Source organism: Fundulus heteroclitus, chromosome 13, assembly GCF_011125445.2.
Source record: "Fundulus heteroclitus isolate FHET01 chromosome 13, MU-UCD_Fhet_4.1, whole genome shotgun sequence".
NCBI classification, from domain to species: Eukaryota; Metazoa; Chordata; class Actinopteri; order Cyprinodontiformes; family Fundulidae; genus Fundulus; species Fundulus heteroclitus.
The window spans coordinates 25,620,857-25,639,681 of record NC_046373.1 but is presented as its reverse complement, the minus strand read 5'-3'; the positions used below and the strand labels follow the sequence as shown (position 1 = coordinate 25,639,681).

At 36.8% G+C, this 18,825-nt stretch overlaps 1 protein-coding gene and 1 non-coding gene across 6 annotated transcripts in view; one reads left to right on the top strand and one right to left on the bottom strand.

The window, feature by feature from the left end:
- LOC105921420 (collagen alpha-1(XIV) chain-like) overlaps nucleotides 1-18,825 on the top strand; it is a 443,569-nt gene that overhangs the window by 327,430 nt on the left and 97,314 nt on the right. The gene's annotated exons all lie outside the window — the stretch shown is intronic.
- On the bottom strand, nucleotides 4,988-18,353 carry LOC105922542. 2 transcript variants are annotated; one of them, XR_004932299.1, is made up of 10 exons: nucleotides 18,287-18,353; nucleotides 14,679-14,795; nucleotides 12,610-12,669; nucleotides 12,335-12,504; nucleotides 11,793-11,834; nucleotides 11,594-11,698; nucleotides 11,235-11,377; nucleotides 9,580-9,698; nucleotides 5,941-7,988; nucleotides 4,988-5,793 (listed from the first exon to the last, which is right to left on the bottom strand). It is a non-coding gene; the product is annotated as an uncharacterized LOC105922542 (transcript). The 2 variants fall into 2 exon arrangements; XR_004932298.1 differs by having other exon boundaries at nucleotides 4,988-7,988.

Here is an 18,825-nt window from a genome sequence, read left to right as displayed (position 1 = left end):
TAATACACGTTTGTGTGATTAATACATGTTTCAGTGTTCTTTTGTTTTTATACACTGTAGCACTGCATTTGTGCTTTCGGCACCCAAATTTCTGGCATCGTCCTTGACTGCACATCCGCAAGGACAGTTGATCAACTCTGACGGCTGTGGTTCTGTCTTTTTCTGTGGGCTAATCTAGACTTCAACATAGAGCAATGTGGACTTGTTGTGTTAGAGCAATGATCAGCTGTTACACATAATCTGGAATTGAGCTCAACACAAATAAATTAAGAGGCTTATAAAACAACACATTCCTTTAAATAAGGGAAGCAAGAATAGGAGAAATTGTTCAAAATCTTTGTTTTAGTGTTTATAGATAGATTCAGGACCTCATTCAAACAAGACAGAAAAAGAAAGACAAATGTTGTTCTATAATACTTACTTTCTCCCTGTGGCAGAGAAACCATGTAGTAGTCACCAACATCGTCTGCAGACTCATAGATATTTACCTCCCTCTCCTCGCCCTCTGTTCTGTCCTCTGGCTCCTTTTTGGTAAATCTTATCTTCTGGCATGTATCTTCTTTGGAGTAAATATCTGAAGACATCCTGATGCAGCAAAGTACTGGAACTGATTTTCTGTTTCTAGATTTTGCAAAGTGCAAGTCTACTCTCATATACCACACACCATCAAAAGATGTTTTTCACAACTTTGCTGATGCTGCTTTTGACCACCCTGTCTTCTGGTTTCAGATGTAAGACTTGAGGAAGCTGCAACCCTTAAAGCAACAGTCACAATTAGCCCACCAGCTTGTTTGCATTAGAAACTGACACCATAACTTTGTGATTACCTTTTCCAGTTCTTGAAACAATTGGCATATTACCATATCAGCAATAATACTCTAAAAAGACCTAATTTGTGGGGATAGAGTTTTTTGATGCTTTAAATGAGACATATTGATGTATGATTGAACCACCAGACCACTAAAACACATGCACCGCAGGTTTGCAATGTTTCCACAGGAAATGCATCATCACAAGCTCAATATTTTCTAATGAAGAAACTTTCCTCTCAGCACTCATTGTTGAGAAACACAAGCATTGACACATTAGAAATCATTCAGGGTTTTATTGAAACAAGGTATCAGGCCATCTTGTCATCTTCATCATACTATCCCTACAATTCAAATATTGTATTTTTAGCCTTGCTTACTTAGATGTTTGTTGTCATGTTTGAAGTTTGAGAATGACACCAGTACAGAGATTGACTGTGGTAAAATTGAGTATTTTAATAATGAAAATAAGGAGAATGTACAGGAGGGATTGCAGGGAGAGCAAATCAATGAAAGCAGAGAGAGAAATAAAATAATCCAACTAGGGACAGTGATAACCACGACCTCAAATATACTGAGAAAGTGGTGGAAATGAAAAAGAAAGCAGATCAGAGCTAATCAATGACGATGTGGAACAGTTGTGGCTGAATAAAAAGGGAGGTTCAAGTTTCAGTTTGAACATTAAATGTTAAACAATATATATATATGCTATTGTAGAGTATTTAATTTAATTTAAAAAGGATTTTAAATTAATTGTATTCAATTTTTATTTATGTTTTATACAACCTAATTTTTCCCAACCTCACTGGCATTGGGGTTGTATTTATCTTTCAATTTGCATGTTTAAAATATACTTGTGAGTATTTATAATCCTCAAAATAAGACTTGCCTAATAATTGTGCACATAATTCCTCTTCAATTAAATTTAATTCCCATCCAACCTCCCACCCGTTTTGTCATGTCTACTACATGACAAAACGGGTGATTTAGAGCGTACTTTTAGTTAGTTTATTGTTGGAATCTAAACAATGCCTACGACTTGTTGTGCTCCCGGTTGCACACAGAGGCATTCCAAATCGTCGATGTACGTTTCTGTCGTTTACCGAAGAACGAAGAAAGAAGAAAGAAATGGATATTTTCAATGAAAAGAGCGCAGGCAGACACTCCCAATGGACTGTGGGGGCCATCATTCCACGACAGAATTTGCAGTCTACACTTCATCTCCGGTAAATACAACTTAATTCTGCACTAGTCATTGTTCTACTTAAATAGCGGCGGAGGGGAGGTGGCAATCGCTAGACGGGGCCGGAGAAGCGGAGTCGATGCGCTGCAGCAGCAGCAGCTGGCCAATCGTGCAATCAGTGTCCAATAATGTTCACCAGACAGTGGCTGCATTATGCCCCTGTTCACGTGCGCTAGTACGTCTGTGTTTACGCTGCAACGTTGCCTACACCCCTACCAATTTTAACAAGACAAAAACACCAAAATAATCCGTAGTGAACAATGTTTTTTTTTTAACCTACCGGGCGGGTCTTCTTTTTTGCTGAGGCTCTGTCTGTGTCCGACTCCACTTTCTGCTGTTACACAAACATGTCTGAACATCCATCCATCCATTTTCTGACCGCTTAATCCCTCATGGGTTTGCGGGGGTTGCAGGTGCCTATGTCCCGATATAAAATAATTGTAGCCGTCCAGTGGTTTCAGGGGCTTTCGTGCTCTTTCGTCTGTACTGGCCTACGTGTTTATAAGGCAGCTGTATGTGTCGCGGTACGGAACACTTGGCCAGCATTTCACAGACTCGCTCCATCCCTTCAGGCTTTTGCTGTGTGGATCTGGCAACCTGATACCATCAACCATCAACTTACTCTTAAAACGATCTTGTGATATGTTATCTAAAGAAGAAAAATACATGGAGAACTCATCAGTTTCTCTGTTTGCATCCGCCATTGTGTTCGCCTTTTGCCTACCAGTCCGGCGCACATGCGCGAAAAACCCGCATCAAAACAATAACAATGAACTGATCTATTTAGTTCTTTGTTAATACCAAAGGGATCCACTCTGTTAAGAGTATAAATCCAGTGAGCTTCTCTGTAAAGTAAGAGCTTGATTACCTCTTCCAGATTGTGTGCGTTTAGCAGGAATATGCTCTATGTTTCTCTTTAGAGCTCTTCCAGTTTATCCAACATAAACCAAAGTACAGAGAAATGCCAAAATTCACCTCCATTTGCTTGTATTGATAAAACGGTTTTGATGTATATTTCTGTGTTTATAGTTAGTGTGATATTCTTTTGTACTGTGTAACATTTATGAGGAGGATTCACAGTGAACAAATAGATAAGCTGCACCTCTATTTTGTCCCACCTACAGGCTTGTGACATGACTTTGTTCTGCTACCAGTCATTTTTGTCCATGTGTTTCAGGTTGTCTGTTATTACTTGTAGTTGCATTTATTTGTGACTGATGAAGACACAAGTTTGCTTTAACACTTCTAATCACATTGCATAAGCCTAACACCAGGTTCTGTCTTTGGGCTACTATATAAATTATTTAACTGAGTTTGCACGTGTAGGAAGTGCAGTTCAATATATTCCTGTCCTGCATATTAGATTGGTTATAATACATCACTAATATGACCTTCATTTCAATGTTTTAATTGGTAATATTGTATGTTGTAACTGAATTAATTTGTGTAAGAAAAGAACATTTCATGTATTTTTAACACAGATATTTTGAAGACGTTTTTATCTCCTATGTAGTTAAAAAGATTAAAGAAAAATGTTGACAACATAGGATTTATTTCAAAGTTTACTTAATTTAATTACATATGTTTTGTCTGAGATGTTAATAAATTTCACTTTAGCTTAACTCAGTTAATTTTCTTTCAATTTTAAATGTTACTTAATTTTATAGTTTGCAGTAAAACAAAAATATTTAAAGCAATTAATACCTAAAATCCCAATTAATTTGCTAAATAAAAGAAAATTGCTTGGATTATCTTTAACTAGATAATAGTCTTTACGGCACATGTTTTACTGTGAAAATATGTTTGCAGCCATTTATAATTGTCAGATCAAAAGAGCTCTCCTTGGTGAAAATTGTATTTGTTGTCCAACTATACACTATTTTGAAGTTACTTAATATTTAAAAATGAACTGTCTGTTAGGTATTGTCTGGTGATAATCAGCTCTTGAGCTGATATCAAGACAATGGTTGAAAGGGATGAATTTGAGCACTAGCGATCTTTTAACAGCAAACTCTACACACACATAGAATAAGGAGTGACAACTTCTCTTCAAGTTCAAGAATTTATTTACAGAAATAAAATGAACATCCAGAGAACATCGTTATATAATGCTGTTTTTTAGAATTAACACTATATTTCAATCAACAAATTCTCTCTTCTAGGCAAGTGAAACTTAACTAAAACTACTAAGCAAAATGAAGATTTAAAGAAGCTAAGCTAAGGTACTATTGTTGATATTAATAAGGACCTGCTCCTGCTTATTTCTGAAGACCGGTCTTACCCGGGTTTAAGTTTTGGCAGTAAAGGAGAAACAGATTATCAGAGGCAAACATTTAAAATATGCATATTTAATTAATTTGGAATTCCAAGAGACAAAAAAACATGCTTAATTCAGTATGTTACGATATCCTTCTCTCTAAGCATTGCAGCTTCTTTGTCTAATCAAAGGTTCGCAAAGACATCCTTTTATCACACTAACTAACCCCTCCTGATTAGGTTGGGTGTGGGCCCAGACACCGTGTCTCCAGGTTCTATCTGCTCTCAAAACATTGAGGCTGTTTTCTGAAGGTCTTCATTCAGTAAAGCTGATTTAGTACCCAACTTGTCCTATCAGGGGTCAAACCAAATGACCTCCACAACCATAAAACAGCCCTCAAAGCAAACATCCTGTGAGCTGTGTGCTTTCTGCCACAGAGGGGAGACACTATTTACATGTAAAAGAAACAAAAGACAAAACAATAATCAGAATAATTCAGTGAATCCTGGTTCACTGCGGATCGGACTTAAAGAACATGGACTGGAGTTAAATTAGCTTAACAAATTTATAACAACATTTGGCATGTGTTTCAACCCATTCACAATGCAAATCCTGAGTTAAACAAAACATTATTTGATGAAATAACATCTTAAAGAATGATTTTCTCGGTAACAATCAGAAAACTTTATGAACACTCGATTTTATTAATGTGATTATACCTCAGCTAGGGGTCACTGTAGCAATGGGGTCACTAAAATTGGCTAATCTAAAGTTTTTAAATCAACATTAGTATTCAATATTAATGTGATAATAAAGCTCATAGCACTATTGAACAATGGCGGAGTAAAACGAACAAGCTTTATGTTTAAAAAAAGCTAATTTGAATAACCGAAAATCAGAAGTTACCGGGGCTGATAGCATTTTGGCTAGCGGATTTTCAGCACTAACTTTAAGACTTCAGCTTTATTTTTAGTCAGAGTGAGTGAGCCGGTTAACATAAACATTAATATACCATCAATGTATCAAACCCCTGTGGAGATAACGCTTGTTATAACCATAAAACACACTAGAATCACATCGGCAATGACATGGTATCAGAATGCTAGCATGAGCTACGTCCATTAGCTCTTTGTGTTTAAAAACACCATGTGAAAGCATTACACAAACATTTCCAAATGACCGTGAAACTTTCCATGTGGTCTCTCTGCCCAACCTGTCAGTGCCTCGTCTGCGTTGAGTCCACTTTAATCATCCAAGGAAGAACTGTGAAAAAGCAGGGGATACATGGTTCTTTCAGCAGCGGCTAGTGGCTTAGCAGCGGTAGACATGTGACCAGCCGCTTCGTTGTCAGGATGGCCTGTCCAATGCTCTGCAGCATTCTCTTATCCGGTTGCAGTCACAATTTCAGCTCCCTTTTTCTCTCAGCTTGGGAAGTGGGTAAAGGAGGCCGATCCGCGCCATCTCAAGTCACCTTCCTGTAACAGCTGAGGAGAAATAAACAAAGCTATTTTTGGCATGGAGGGATTCTTTTCTCCGGCACCTGACGCTGAAGTTAAGACAGCAGACTTAACTCTGATTTGCCTGGTCATGTCCCCCCCCATCCCATCATTTATGTAGTTGTAGATATGCACCTTCTTTTTCTCCCACTCTGAGGTGTCTTCTTGCTTTGTAATGCTGCATCTCCCTCTTTGGAAGAAAACTGGAGAGGACTTAATATCTGAGAACATCCTGACAATTCAAAATGTCTGAAGAGACTCTCAACTTAACTCCACTTGTAAAAACTGACTTTATTCTGATAGAAACAGTCTGAACTTTATATATAGCTGTGGTTTTAGTGCTACTTTTTTTCTGTGCAGCCTTCTTTGTACTTTCAGTGAAAAGCTTTGAGGAAGTGGAAGCATTAAAAGAAATGGGCATCACTGAAGTATTTTATTTTATTTTATTTGAACATTATAAATAAGTAAAATAGTACATGCTTATTTATTTGAAAGACTGATACTACATAAAGTAAGTATGTACTAATTCACCCAACAGGAAACAGTGTTCTTGCAAAAAGTAAAGCAGATTGTTTCTGATGGAATTATTTAGTTTTTTGTCTTTTGAGCGACAGTGTTTGTAGAAGTAACTTATTAGACTTTTTGTGAAAACACCCTAACAAGTACACCATAAATTAACATGTCTGTCTAAAACAGGAAATTACACCTTAGCCGCTAAACGATTCTCTTGCTAGAGCCTTATAATGATAAACATGTGAGATCTGTTTTATGTTGAGATCTCATCAAGACAGATAGGCCGTACTTAATTCTATAAATCAGACATGTTAGCATTGTCTACTTTTTTTAGGCCCTCAATAATCACAGAACAAACCCATCATGTGATTTGCTGAAACATTCACTTACTGACCAATCCCAATATGCTAACAATTAGCTGTTGATAAATCTAGGGCTCCAGTGAATGATCATTATTTATGTACCAAGTTCCTTGTTATTTGGTGGCCTCATTAACATTGATGAATTTTAAGGACATGGAAACTAAAACCAAAAATATCTAGTATTACCAAAATTTTATATAGTTTTAGGAGAAAAAAGTTTAGATCTTGTGTTGTCCACCTTGTGAAATAAGTATTGTAATTGTTTCCTTTTAAATTTACCATAATACTTATGTTTTAGCATAGCAAAACTTTACAACGCCCTTTTCACAACATCAAAGTCATTTAATGAAACATTATCACCTGAAATAATTTTCCAATAAGGGCAGACATCCTCTGTGACTCTACATTTCCAAACTAACAAAATACTGTTAATGCTTTCCAAACATTTAATAAATTTTGTCCAAGGTGTTCACTCAACACCATACAGTACACCTTTCTTCACACAAGAGTCTTCAGTTTATTTTTACTATTTTACACCACAGACCAAATTAAATGGTGTAAAGGCTAAACTACTACACATTTAACATTTAACTGTATATTAATCGTTTTCATTCTTATGCACAACTATCAGACAGTCTTTCTTTGACAGGACTGCTGTCACCTTCCCTTCTTGTGGATGGTTTCTCTAAATTTCTCTCTGGAATCTGTTAATATTTAGGCTTTAAAATGTTTGTCAGCAGGCTTCAATGTATCATTAATAATCATCTATCAAACACCTTAAAGCAGGTTAAAAAAGGAAGTAAACAAGAAGACTCACAATTTATTTCTGATTGTGTCGTTTAGAGAAACTGAAAGCCGTTTATATTCATCATTTAACATACTATTATTTTACAAAGTTTTGTATCGATATAAATTGGAGTTAATCACTTTTATTGTAAAACCTTCTCAGAAAGCAGTTGCATTATCTAAAACTGATATATAGTAGTTTTAAATCAAAAGAAATATGATTAAGAACTAAGAATTATACACGGTCTGATTTAAACTGCTTCACACAGCATAATTAATCACAACATCATCAGTATTTGCTTATATTGTCCCTCTGGATAAACCTCTGGGGGAAACTATTAGCCATTAGTTGACAAAGAAAAAAAAAATCTTAAAGAAGGAAGTTGGTGTGTTTTTGTTTATTTCTCACAAATCCAGCTATTGGGATTGGTATAATATTTGTGTGTCCATTTCCCTTCATCATTGCAGCATGTTGCATATTCCCAATAAGTGTCTTTCCGTGGCCATCCTTCTGCCCAAAACCTGTGGAAGAAAAGAAAAAACTTTGTTAAATATGACAGATTTATTGTGAGACTCCACAATACTTTTCTTTTTTAAGTGTAAGTTTTGTTAATTTTTCATACATGCTGGGAGGGCTGGGGAAACAGCCCACCCAGCAGTGTACTTGAAAGTTTTTCAGACTTTAAAACTTTCAGCCGTTCTGGTCTGTAACCTTAGTTTTAGGAGTTTCTTTTTAGTTTCTTGGGCTGATGTCATCTCCTGGTTTAATCTTCTTTATTAGCTCCTATTTGTCTTATTTACAAACTCAGTGCTGCAGCTGCCTTTGCTTCCTACATTATTTGGTTGTTGTTGCTAAAAACAACCAAAATTGTTGTATATAACATATACCTTATACCTCTTTTCTCCCTTTGGCACCTTTTTTATTGTTTATTAAGCTGATGTGTGACAAGTATAGTTCTCCACTGTGAGATGAATAAAGCCCTATCTTATCTTATCAGGATATTTGCTCAGTCTACAGTTTATATTTCCTGAGTTTATCAGATTATTTATTTCAGTCACATTAGCTCTTTTTTAAAATGTGTTCAGTTTTCTCTGCCTTTGGTCTTCCTTCATGACTCTGCTTGTGTTTTATTTCTTTTCCATCATGTTCCTATTTTCTGCAGCCTGCTTTCTAATTATTTCTCTCCATCTGGACGCTCCTCCTTCACCATGAATCCAGATAGTTTACCTCTGTTAGTGCTAATAGGTTTTCTTTGGGGCAAAAATATTTTGAGAGCCACAGTAGGTTTTTTACTGTAAGGTTTGAGCTAAATTTTCTCTTTTTATTCACCCAAAACTCTAAATGTCATTCCCAGATTACTCCAACTCTGATTGTTACATACATCATAGATATTGCAAATATCTGAACCAAGAGACTAAATAGAAAATATAGACCAACTGAAATGAACTTGTTCTTCTTCTTAAATGTTAAAGTTTGTGAAAGCATCATACCATTTACATCAAAAGAAACAAAACTTAAACTCTAAATTTTAACAATCAACCTCTCTTTCTGGGGCGACAGTGGTAACCATAACAACACAATGGTGTCACAAGAAAAATCTCTGTTTCAAATAATATTGTTCTGCCTTTTATTTATTTATTTGAACTAGGACAATGCACATTCATCAACATGTCAGCTTAAAGCATCAATGTAAATATGCCAGAATTAGCACAACAGCTAATTTGCATCCGCTGCCCTAAGGCAGGTAAGAACGGTGAACATTAAACAAGACAATACAGGAGAGAACAGGCTGGACACAAACAGATAAGATGCCAATAACATAAAATCACGATGAAATTAGGTTAACAGGCCCAAGAAAACAGATAAATTCACCTGTGAACACATGTCTGGTTAGTTTTCAACCACTGTTTCAAGGAGATTTTAAAACTTGTGTAGGTTGCACAGCCCCTAACCTGAGCTGGCAGTGTGTTCAATAACTGTGCTCCTCTAATGGACGCAACCATTTGGGGAAATTTGGTCCGCTAAATGCCGCTAAAAATTACAGTTTCTTCTTGTTAAAGCAGGTTTTTTGTTTTCTTTTAGATTTAAGTAGTTTTCTTAGATTACACTCACGTTTGTGTCAGTGGTGATCCATCCACCCATCTCCACTCATACGTCTCCTTGGCTCGTATCCACGTACGTTGAATACCAATCCAGGATTCTCCCTTTTCATTCAGTTCTTTTACAAATTCCTTGTTGAGGGGAGAATATATATGTTTTGATTATATTTGCACATTTCAGTTGATAAAATAAAATAAAAAGATTTTGTCTTATGATGAAAGCTATTCTACATCCTATAGTGGTATCATATTTGATCTTTCTATACATTATCTCTCTTATTTCATAATAATAAAAATGTAGTGATTTTTTCTTTTTTTATTTAAATCAAAATTTAAAAAAGACCTTTATATTTACATTCATTTCATTGTAATGCTGTTATTTTGTGCCTCTGTGAGCGTGGGCTTTTAGTTATTTAGGTTTTGATAAACTACTTGATTGTTTGAAACCAAATATAAAAAAGATTAAAAAATATACCTTGTTGTGAAAATGTATATAATAAATCAAAGGAAAAAAAACTCAGGTACCAGAATTTTTCAGATCTGCATAGAAAAATAACAGCTCCTCATCTTACCAATCCTTCATATAGAAAGTTTTATGTTTATCTGAAGCTTCAACAACCATGGAAGATCAGAATTTAGCTATTTTATTGGTGGAAGAGTGAGACTATATATATTTATAGTTAAACCTGTACAGTTTATTAAGCCCTTTCAGCCTAAGCTAAAACCTATTGGCTCCACCGGTGGGCCCTTTATGGTTAACAGGTTAAACAGAACCTTAAATGTAGCTATTTGCATTTAATAGCATTGCTTCAATGTTTCAAGTGTATTGACAATTAAGATTAGGGCTGGACGATTTTTTCACATTTTTTTCAAATGTGAAAAAAAGTTGCTAATTGCAGTACACAAAGTACTTTTAGTTTGATCTTAAAGAATCACAACTAATTACATTTAAAGTTTTTGTAAGTTCAGAGGATCCTTCAGAGAGGAAATTATCATATTACAAACCAGAGGATTGTTAGCTATATCAGTTCAGTCATCTTCTCCCAGTTTCAAAGCTTGAGGATGGGAATTAGTGAGAACAGACGATTTGTGTGATTTAATGTAAGAACACACCAAGACCGTCTGCCACACACATCATTTGTTACTGTTAACACACACTGGACAGGTCACACTGAAGTACGTTGAGACAGAACCGATTACTGGACTTCAGCCAAGAGAACTTCCTTCTGAAGCAGCGATGCTTTAACACAAAATAAATCTGATCAGGCATCACCAGACACTGATGTGTTTAAACTTTGCAGTGAAGAAACATTTTGTGCATAATGTTCTATATCAACACTGCCTCACATGTGTTTGGCCCTTGGCTGGTTTTGATTGTTCATGAACAGTCAGAAGAACCTCAGAGAGGCTTCATCTTTGTGGTTTCCATGTGAGAACTGTTTAGCAAAAGAAACCAAAGTCTTTGTCTTTTACAAAACCTGTTTTCCAAAAATAGTGACTAATTATCTTTCATCAGGTGTTTTTAATGTAGTTTTTCACGTGATGCACTCAAAGACCAGCTCACAGAATCTCAACAGGTCAGACTCCTGGGGCCCGTTCTTCGTACGTCGCTACGCTCATGTAAATCTTTACATCAGCGATCACACAGATATTAACAAACAGACTCACCTGTTCATCTCGACTGTCTATGATCACCAGATCAGCTCCTCTGTCTTGACAGTGTCTCCTGCTGTCAGACCACAATTTTGTCTCTTTAAATTTCTTGTAACAGCTGCATCCAAATCTTGTCCATCCACCAGGACACCACTTTCCTTCAAACACATATATTAGGGTTCCGCATCAGGCAAGATTCTTAAACCTATTATCAACAACATTAATATTCAATTTTCTTTAGCTTATTCCCCAACAGTCACTGTCCTTTTGGTAGTATTTATATTTTCAAGAACAAAACAAAATTGATTCTAGAAAATGGAAACCAGGATTATTGGTGGGTCATACAGATTTTCGTTTCAATTTATTTTTCTCACCTTTAACCTGATCCTTTAGTCTGTTTACTTCATCTGTTAATTGGCTGTGATGTTTTCTGAGTATTTCATAGCTCTCCTGTAGTTGACTGTTCTTGGCTGCCATGTCTGAGGAATAACACCAGTTGGTTAATAATTGAAGACAAAGGATAGAAATTTGCAGCTTTAAAGTTGTGATTTATTAAAATAAAAAATATCTTACCTACTAGTTTGGCTTTTAGCTGAGTGTTGTTAGCTGCCATATCTGAGGAATAACAATGATCGGTTGGTAAGAGAAGGTATAGAAAAATATTACATGCTCAGAATGTGTTATAAAGGGGGTTGAGTTAGGGCTGGACGATATAGGAAAAAAACCATATCAATAAAATGCAATCATATTGATCGATATTGATCATTATCAAAAAAAAAATTCTAAATATACATTTTAAGTGCAGCCCTGGCCATTTTATGCTGTTGCTTAATGACCTATTTGTAAATAAATGGATTCAAACAACCCTTTATTCAACCAACGTTTTACGAAAACTGTAAGTGTTAAAAAAAAAAAAGAACACATGCTTTCTGAACTGATGGAGCTTTCCTGGGTTTGTGATTGGCTGGGAGGATCCGATGACTGTAGTATTAACCTACATGCACCGTTCTTTTATTGAACTTTTTATTGACCCCTGTTTTTTATAGTGAACCATACGATATATACCGTTGTTGAATTATCGTCCACCCCTAGGTTGAGTATAAAATGTGTCTTACCTAAAAAAGTTGCTTGTAATTGACCAATCTTTTCTGCCACGTCTGAGGAATAACAATTGGTTGTTAAATAAGATATAGAAAAATATTTAGGTGCTCAGAATGTGTTATAATGTGGTTGAGTATAAAATGTGTCTTACCTAAACTTTTTGTCTTTAATTGGCTGTTGTTAGCTGCCATGTGTAAGAAAAAACATTAATTTGTTGGTAAGAGAAGGTATAGAAAAAAAATGAATTGCTTAGAATGTGTTATAATGTTGAGGATGAAATGTGTCTTACCTAAAAGCTTAGCCTGTAAGTGGCTGTTGCTCTTCTTCACTTTGATGATTTCTAGAGGGACTAAAGAATAAATAAAAAAAAAAAAAAAATCAATAAAAAATCCTTAGTTTATGTTGACAGATTAAAGAACCCCATTAATATTAAAGTCAATATGTCATGAACGTGGACAGATGGACCCAGTATTCAACCAGACAAACAATTAAAGACTTCAAGCCGGTATGTTAAAAGCGGCCTGGTAAGACAGGGACAGGCAGGCTCGGTGGTCAGAATAACAGAACGGTACACAGATGAGCAGAACTAAACAGGCAGGGATCAGGGAAGACTCAGGTACTCCAAAAACAGAACCAGGTCAGGCAAAACAGGCAGGCAGTAAGATCAGGCAGGAAAAAACGGTAATACAGGAAACAGGCTGGCTTAGAAAATCCGTAGGCTAAATTGGGTGATATCAACAGGTCAACGATCAATGGAACGCTGGACTAGACTCACCAAATGGCTCAAAATAATCTGGCCATGAACAAAAGAGAGAAGCAGGTATAAATAGGGGAGTGAGCAGGTGAACGGAGTAGAAACTAATTAAAGACAACAGGTGGAACTAATCAAAGGAAAGTGACTGTCAGATGAAAAGCTCTGACTGTCTGGTGACTGCTGACAGAGGAGTGACACAAACTGATTGGGTGAAGACAGATAAGTGAGCTGGCAGGTTAACAGAACTGAACTAAAAGCTTGTCAAACCCTGACCAAGTTAAATAAAGAAAAGTGCAAAACTGAACTAACACAAAAACCGTGACAAATATTACCAGTTATTCACAACTTTTGATCAGGTGAAGTTTTTTCATAATTCAAAATGTAAAGTAATCCCAGTTTAGTGACATAAGGGAGCGTCTGCACAGTTAGTAAACTCATCATCGTCATCTGTCGCTACATGCATGTCCAGGAGGAGAGATTGATGCAAAATCAATGACTCGTTGCAATCGGCTGGGTTTCCTTAGATGGTAACTTTTTACTAATTTGCATAATAAACTGATGATCATTGCAATATTTTATAACTAGACTTGACTTTGAATCGATATGATTGAATTTAAAAAATCTTAATATTAACAAAACAAGTTAATAACAAGTTTCAATACAAATTCTACAGCCTGAGAAAAAATCCTCTGATGCTCTTATTTTCTACAATGTGTTCTTTATTTCTCTACATTCTTTCACTAAGGTTAACAAAATTATCTGTAGACAACTACATATAGTAAAGATACACACAACTGTTTAAATGTAAAATGCTTTTCATTTCACATGGTTTGTTTCGTCATTATCTTTGAATTTGAAGTAAAACATGTTGTAAACGCAACTAGTTGTGGTTACAAAAAGTTAGGCTCACTCCTTGGTGACTCAGTATGTTGCTTTGTCAGAAAAATTAAGTTTCTAGAGTAAAGGTTCCTGTCTATGTTTAGGACCCTATCACAATGCCACTGCCATGTATCATTTCTGCTGTATTTTCTGCTGTATTAGATATTGGCACAAGTTTTATTGTTTAGTCTGCATGGTTGGGTCATTTTTGTAAGATTAAAGCACTAACTGGCAGTTCTCAGAACTTAGAAACAAGAAACTCCTACAAAGATCCCGCAAAGGCTGTGGACATTTTGACTGGACATTTAATCCTGTATGGATGTGGCCTAGATTTGCTCATAATTTGGAAACTTTGTATTTTATTTGTATCTCTTGAAGCTTTTAAACAGATTTGATGTAAAACAACTAAATAAAAAAAATCAGTTTTCTTCGACTATCCTGTGAATTTAGTCAAAGCTTTTTAAATGTTTTATAAATGTAAAGTGGTTAATTTGACAAACTGTGTGAGGAATGATTCTTCTGTATGTTCTGGTAATAAAGCTGTGTGTTGATTTGCTGCTGATGTCAGCAGAAAACTATCTTCAGTTCATTCTAAGATACCTTGTTATAGTGACGTTGATAGCTCTAGTCTCATGTTGACTGGTTAAATACAAAGCAAGAAGCTTTTGATCTGCATTTTATGTAAAATACATCTTGTGTTGATGTGTTGCATAGGTTTTACTTACGGTATATGGCCAGGGTGATGATTGTACATAACATCAAAATCCACAGCACCATTTTGCACAGTTTAGCACTTCGGGCAGGACTTTTGTTGGCTGCAGGTGGACTGTGCACCTGTTGATCTGCAGAGGAAAAGAGCAGAGAGGAAAAACAAGCTTTAAATTGACCATGGTTAAACAACCTCTAACAACCTTTAAACAAACTTAAATGTTTATTTTGGTTTTATTTTTTTTGGTTTTATTTTTTAGTGATTACAGCTAGTCCTGCTGAAAAATTTAATTAGCATCTAAAGATTTTCAGAGGGAGTGAATGAAATTATTGCTGCAAAATGTCCTGATAGACGGTTCTGCTGACTGAGGACTTGATACATAAAGGGGACAACAAGGTTCCTCAAATTGTTCAAATTTCAGACATGACCTCAGGACTCTTGGGTTTTGTACTTTTTCACCCTTCCTTCATATTTTGCATCATTGAGTTTTTAAAGAAATGCATAATGAACTTTCATCTGAAATCTGTCGCCCAGGTAGGATGAGCTGTTATATTGTGATGAAAATGTGACACATGTGTTGGATAAAAAGGACTTGAGAAAGAAAGTTGGGATCCTTTATAGTCATTCAGAAGGGAAATGTGTCTCTGTGTTCAACCCATCCCTTAGACAGCAGTGTGCTGGTGACACTGAGTGAAGAACGAGGAGAAATCTGTGGCCAAAGGTCTTGCTCAGGGACCAGAGATGACCGAGATTTGAACCATCATCCTTATCGTCCTCTCCAAGTTGCAAATGCCAAGCTTCCTAACCACTCATACGGAAGAAAAAATAGCTATATCATATTAAGCAATAAAGAGATTTGCAATAAGATATTTTCTGATGTTGAGATAAAACATTTTTGGTGTTATTATTGAAATCCAATAAATTCACCATTCCGGAATTTAAAATTAATGAAATGTCATGACTTTGCGGACTATCATATTTGTAAGTTATATTTGAAATAAATAAACACAAATTACTGGTACATTTGTAAAAAAAGATTCCTTAAAATAAATTGTATTGATACTTCTAGGATTGATACTAGGATAGGAGATAACAAAACCAAAAGTCTGAACTAGTCTGATGGAACGTTGTATTTATGTTTATAGAGTTAATCTGTGGAACAATAAGTCTAAACAAACCAAAGAAAGCAGATAAATTTATGTTTTAAAGAAAATATTCAAAAATATTATGCTGTAAAGATATAATGAAATATAATGACCTAGTCAAAGGCTGTAAATATTATCAAAGGTCATATTTTTCTTCCTTATTACTTGTTATAATGTATATTTGTAAGGTTGGTTGACCCAGGTTTAGTTTATCATGGATCCATTTTTTGTCCATTTGTGGTTTTAGCATGACAAGATATCAAAGAGTCTAGGGTGGATAAAACATTTTTGAGAGAAGTGGTAGATTATAGTTTTATTTCCTATTCAATTTCTGATAATTTTTCATGTTAAAATAAAAATGGTTTATGTCTATTTTATTTGTCACTGAACTAAATTAGATTTATTAAATTAAAATAAATTAAAAATGTTTCTGAACCTGTCCCTACTTCTGGTACACAATGTCATGATTTGTCTTTGGATGAACCCGGACACAGCACGCACGCACAGAGCTTGCTCTTGAAGTGAGTTTTATTGTACAGAATGGAGGGTAAATGACGAGAGGAACCAGAGTCTTTATGGACGGAGATGAAGGGTGCAGAAGCTGGCTGACAGGAGGAGCACGGGGAGACTGACCGGGAGGAGACTCTGGAGCGGAGGACTTGAGACCGTGAAACAGCTGCGGAACCGGAGAGCGTGGAACTGTTGCAGAACTTGAGAGCGTGGAGCTGAGTTGCAGGACTTGGGAGCGTGGAGCTGAGTTGCAGGACTTGGGAGCGTGGAGCTGAGTTGCAGGATTTGGGAGCGTGGAGCTGAGTTGCAGGACTTGAGAGCGTGGAGCTGAGTTGCAGGACTTGGGAGCGTGGAGCTGAGTTGCAGGACTTGGGAGCGTGGAGCTGAGTTGCAGGATTTGGGAGCGTGGAGCTGAGTTGCAGAACTTGGGAGCGTGGAGCTGAATTGCAAAACTTGGGAGCGTGGAGCTGAATTGCAAAACTTGGGAGCGTGGAGCTGAATTGCAGAACTTGGGAGCGTGGAGCTGAATTGCAGAACTTGGGAGCATGGAGCTGAATTGCAAAACTTGGGAGCGTGGAGCTGAATTGCAAAACTTGGGAGCGTGGAGCTGAATTGCAGAACTTGGGAGCGTGGAGCTGAATTGCAGAACTTGGGAGCATGGAGCTGAATTGCAAAACTTGGGAGCGTGGAGCTGGATTGCAGAACTTGAGAGCGTAGAACTGAGTTGCAGGACTTGAGAGCGTGGAACTAAGTTGCAGAACTGGAGAGCGTGGAACTGAGTTGCAGGACTTGAGAGCGTGGAACTGAGTTGCAGAACTGAAGAGCGTGGAACTGAGTTGACACCGGATACTGACTGAGACTGAGCTGGAGTGAACACTACGGGCCGGCAACGAGAGCAGAAAGAGGTATGTTTAAATAAGGGTGGAACCAGGTGGAAGCAGTTGCGGGTTAATTGCAGCCTGCCAGGTGAAACCGATCAGGCTGCGCAGGAAGGAGAGAGAGGGAGAGAGGCTCAGCATGCAGCCTACAAGCTGCATCCTGACACACAACAGTTTTAGCTAAAGTTCTTGACACGTCTGTATGCGCGGCTTCAGTTGAGTCCAGCTTTTTATTCTTCCTGCTTCTCGGTGAAGGCGGACACTCTTCTTTTCTCACCTCTCCTCTCCCTCTCCTATTTCTCTGCCTTGTTTTATCAATCTTTTTGGATCTTCTTTTTACATCTCTTCCAAACTAAAAATTATGGATCTGGTCAGCTGGACTCTCATCGTAATCGAGAATACTGGGTGAAGGAGAGTCGCTGTGCCCGACGGGACATTTGCAGCTGGACATACAGTGGTGGACGTGGTGACGAGGTTGTTGGAAATCTATTCAAAATTTAATTTATGATAACACACACACACACCGTGTCTACTGTGCTTTTTCTTGCACAGCTTGAATGTTGAGCAATGTTGAGCAAACCTTGGAACGGGGGCTTTCATAGTTAACACATAAATGCCAGTTTAACGCAATTTCTTTTATATTTTTGTCATGCATTATTAATACATATTTATGTGATTAATACACATTTCCATGCTTTTTTTGTTTTTCTGCACTGTAGCATTTAGTTTTTGCCTAGGGCACCGAAATGGCTGGCATCATCTCTGAATGCACCTCCGCGAGGACAGTTAATCACCTGTGACAGCTGTGGTTCTGTCTTTTTTTTGTGGGCTAATCTAGACTTCAACATAGAGCAATGTGGACTTATTGAGTTAGAGCAATGATCAGCTGTTACACCAAATCTAGCTTTGACCTCAGAACAAATAAATTAAGAGCCTTATAAAACAATACATTCACTTGTCTAACCTTAAAAAACGAAGCTAGAAATGGAGGGTTTGTTCAAATCTTTGTTTTAGTGCTTATAGATGGATTAGGCACCTCATTCAAAGAAGCCAGAAAAAGAAAAGTCACAAATTGTCCTATATATACTTACCTTCTTCCTGTGGCAGAGAAACCATGCAGTCTTCTGCAACATTGTCTGCAGACTCATCGATATTTACCTCCCTCTCCTCCCTGTTCTGTTCTGTCCTCTGGTTCCTTTTTGGTAAATCTTATCTTCCTGCTTGTATCTACTTTCGAGTAAATATCTGAAGACATCCTGGTAAAGCCATGTACAAGTCTATACTTGTATACCACACAGCATCAAAAACAGTTTTTTTTAAAACTGCTCTCACTGTTGCTGGTTTTGACCATCCTTTCTTCTGGTTTCACATGTAAGATTAGAGGAAGTTGCAACCCTTAAAGCAACAGTCACAATTCGCCCACCAGATTATTTGCATTAGAAACTCACACCATAAATTTGTGATTACCATTCCCAGCTCTTGTAAACAATTGGCATATTACCATACCAGCATTTATAGCCTAATTAGACCTAATTTGTGGAGATAGAGTTTTTTGATGCGTTAAAGATGGCATATTGATGTATGTTTGAACCAACAAACCACACAAAAACATGCACTGCAGGTTTGTATT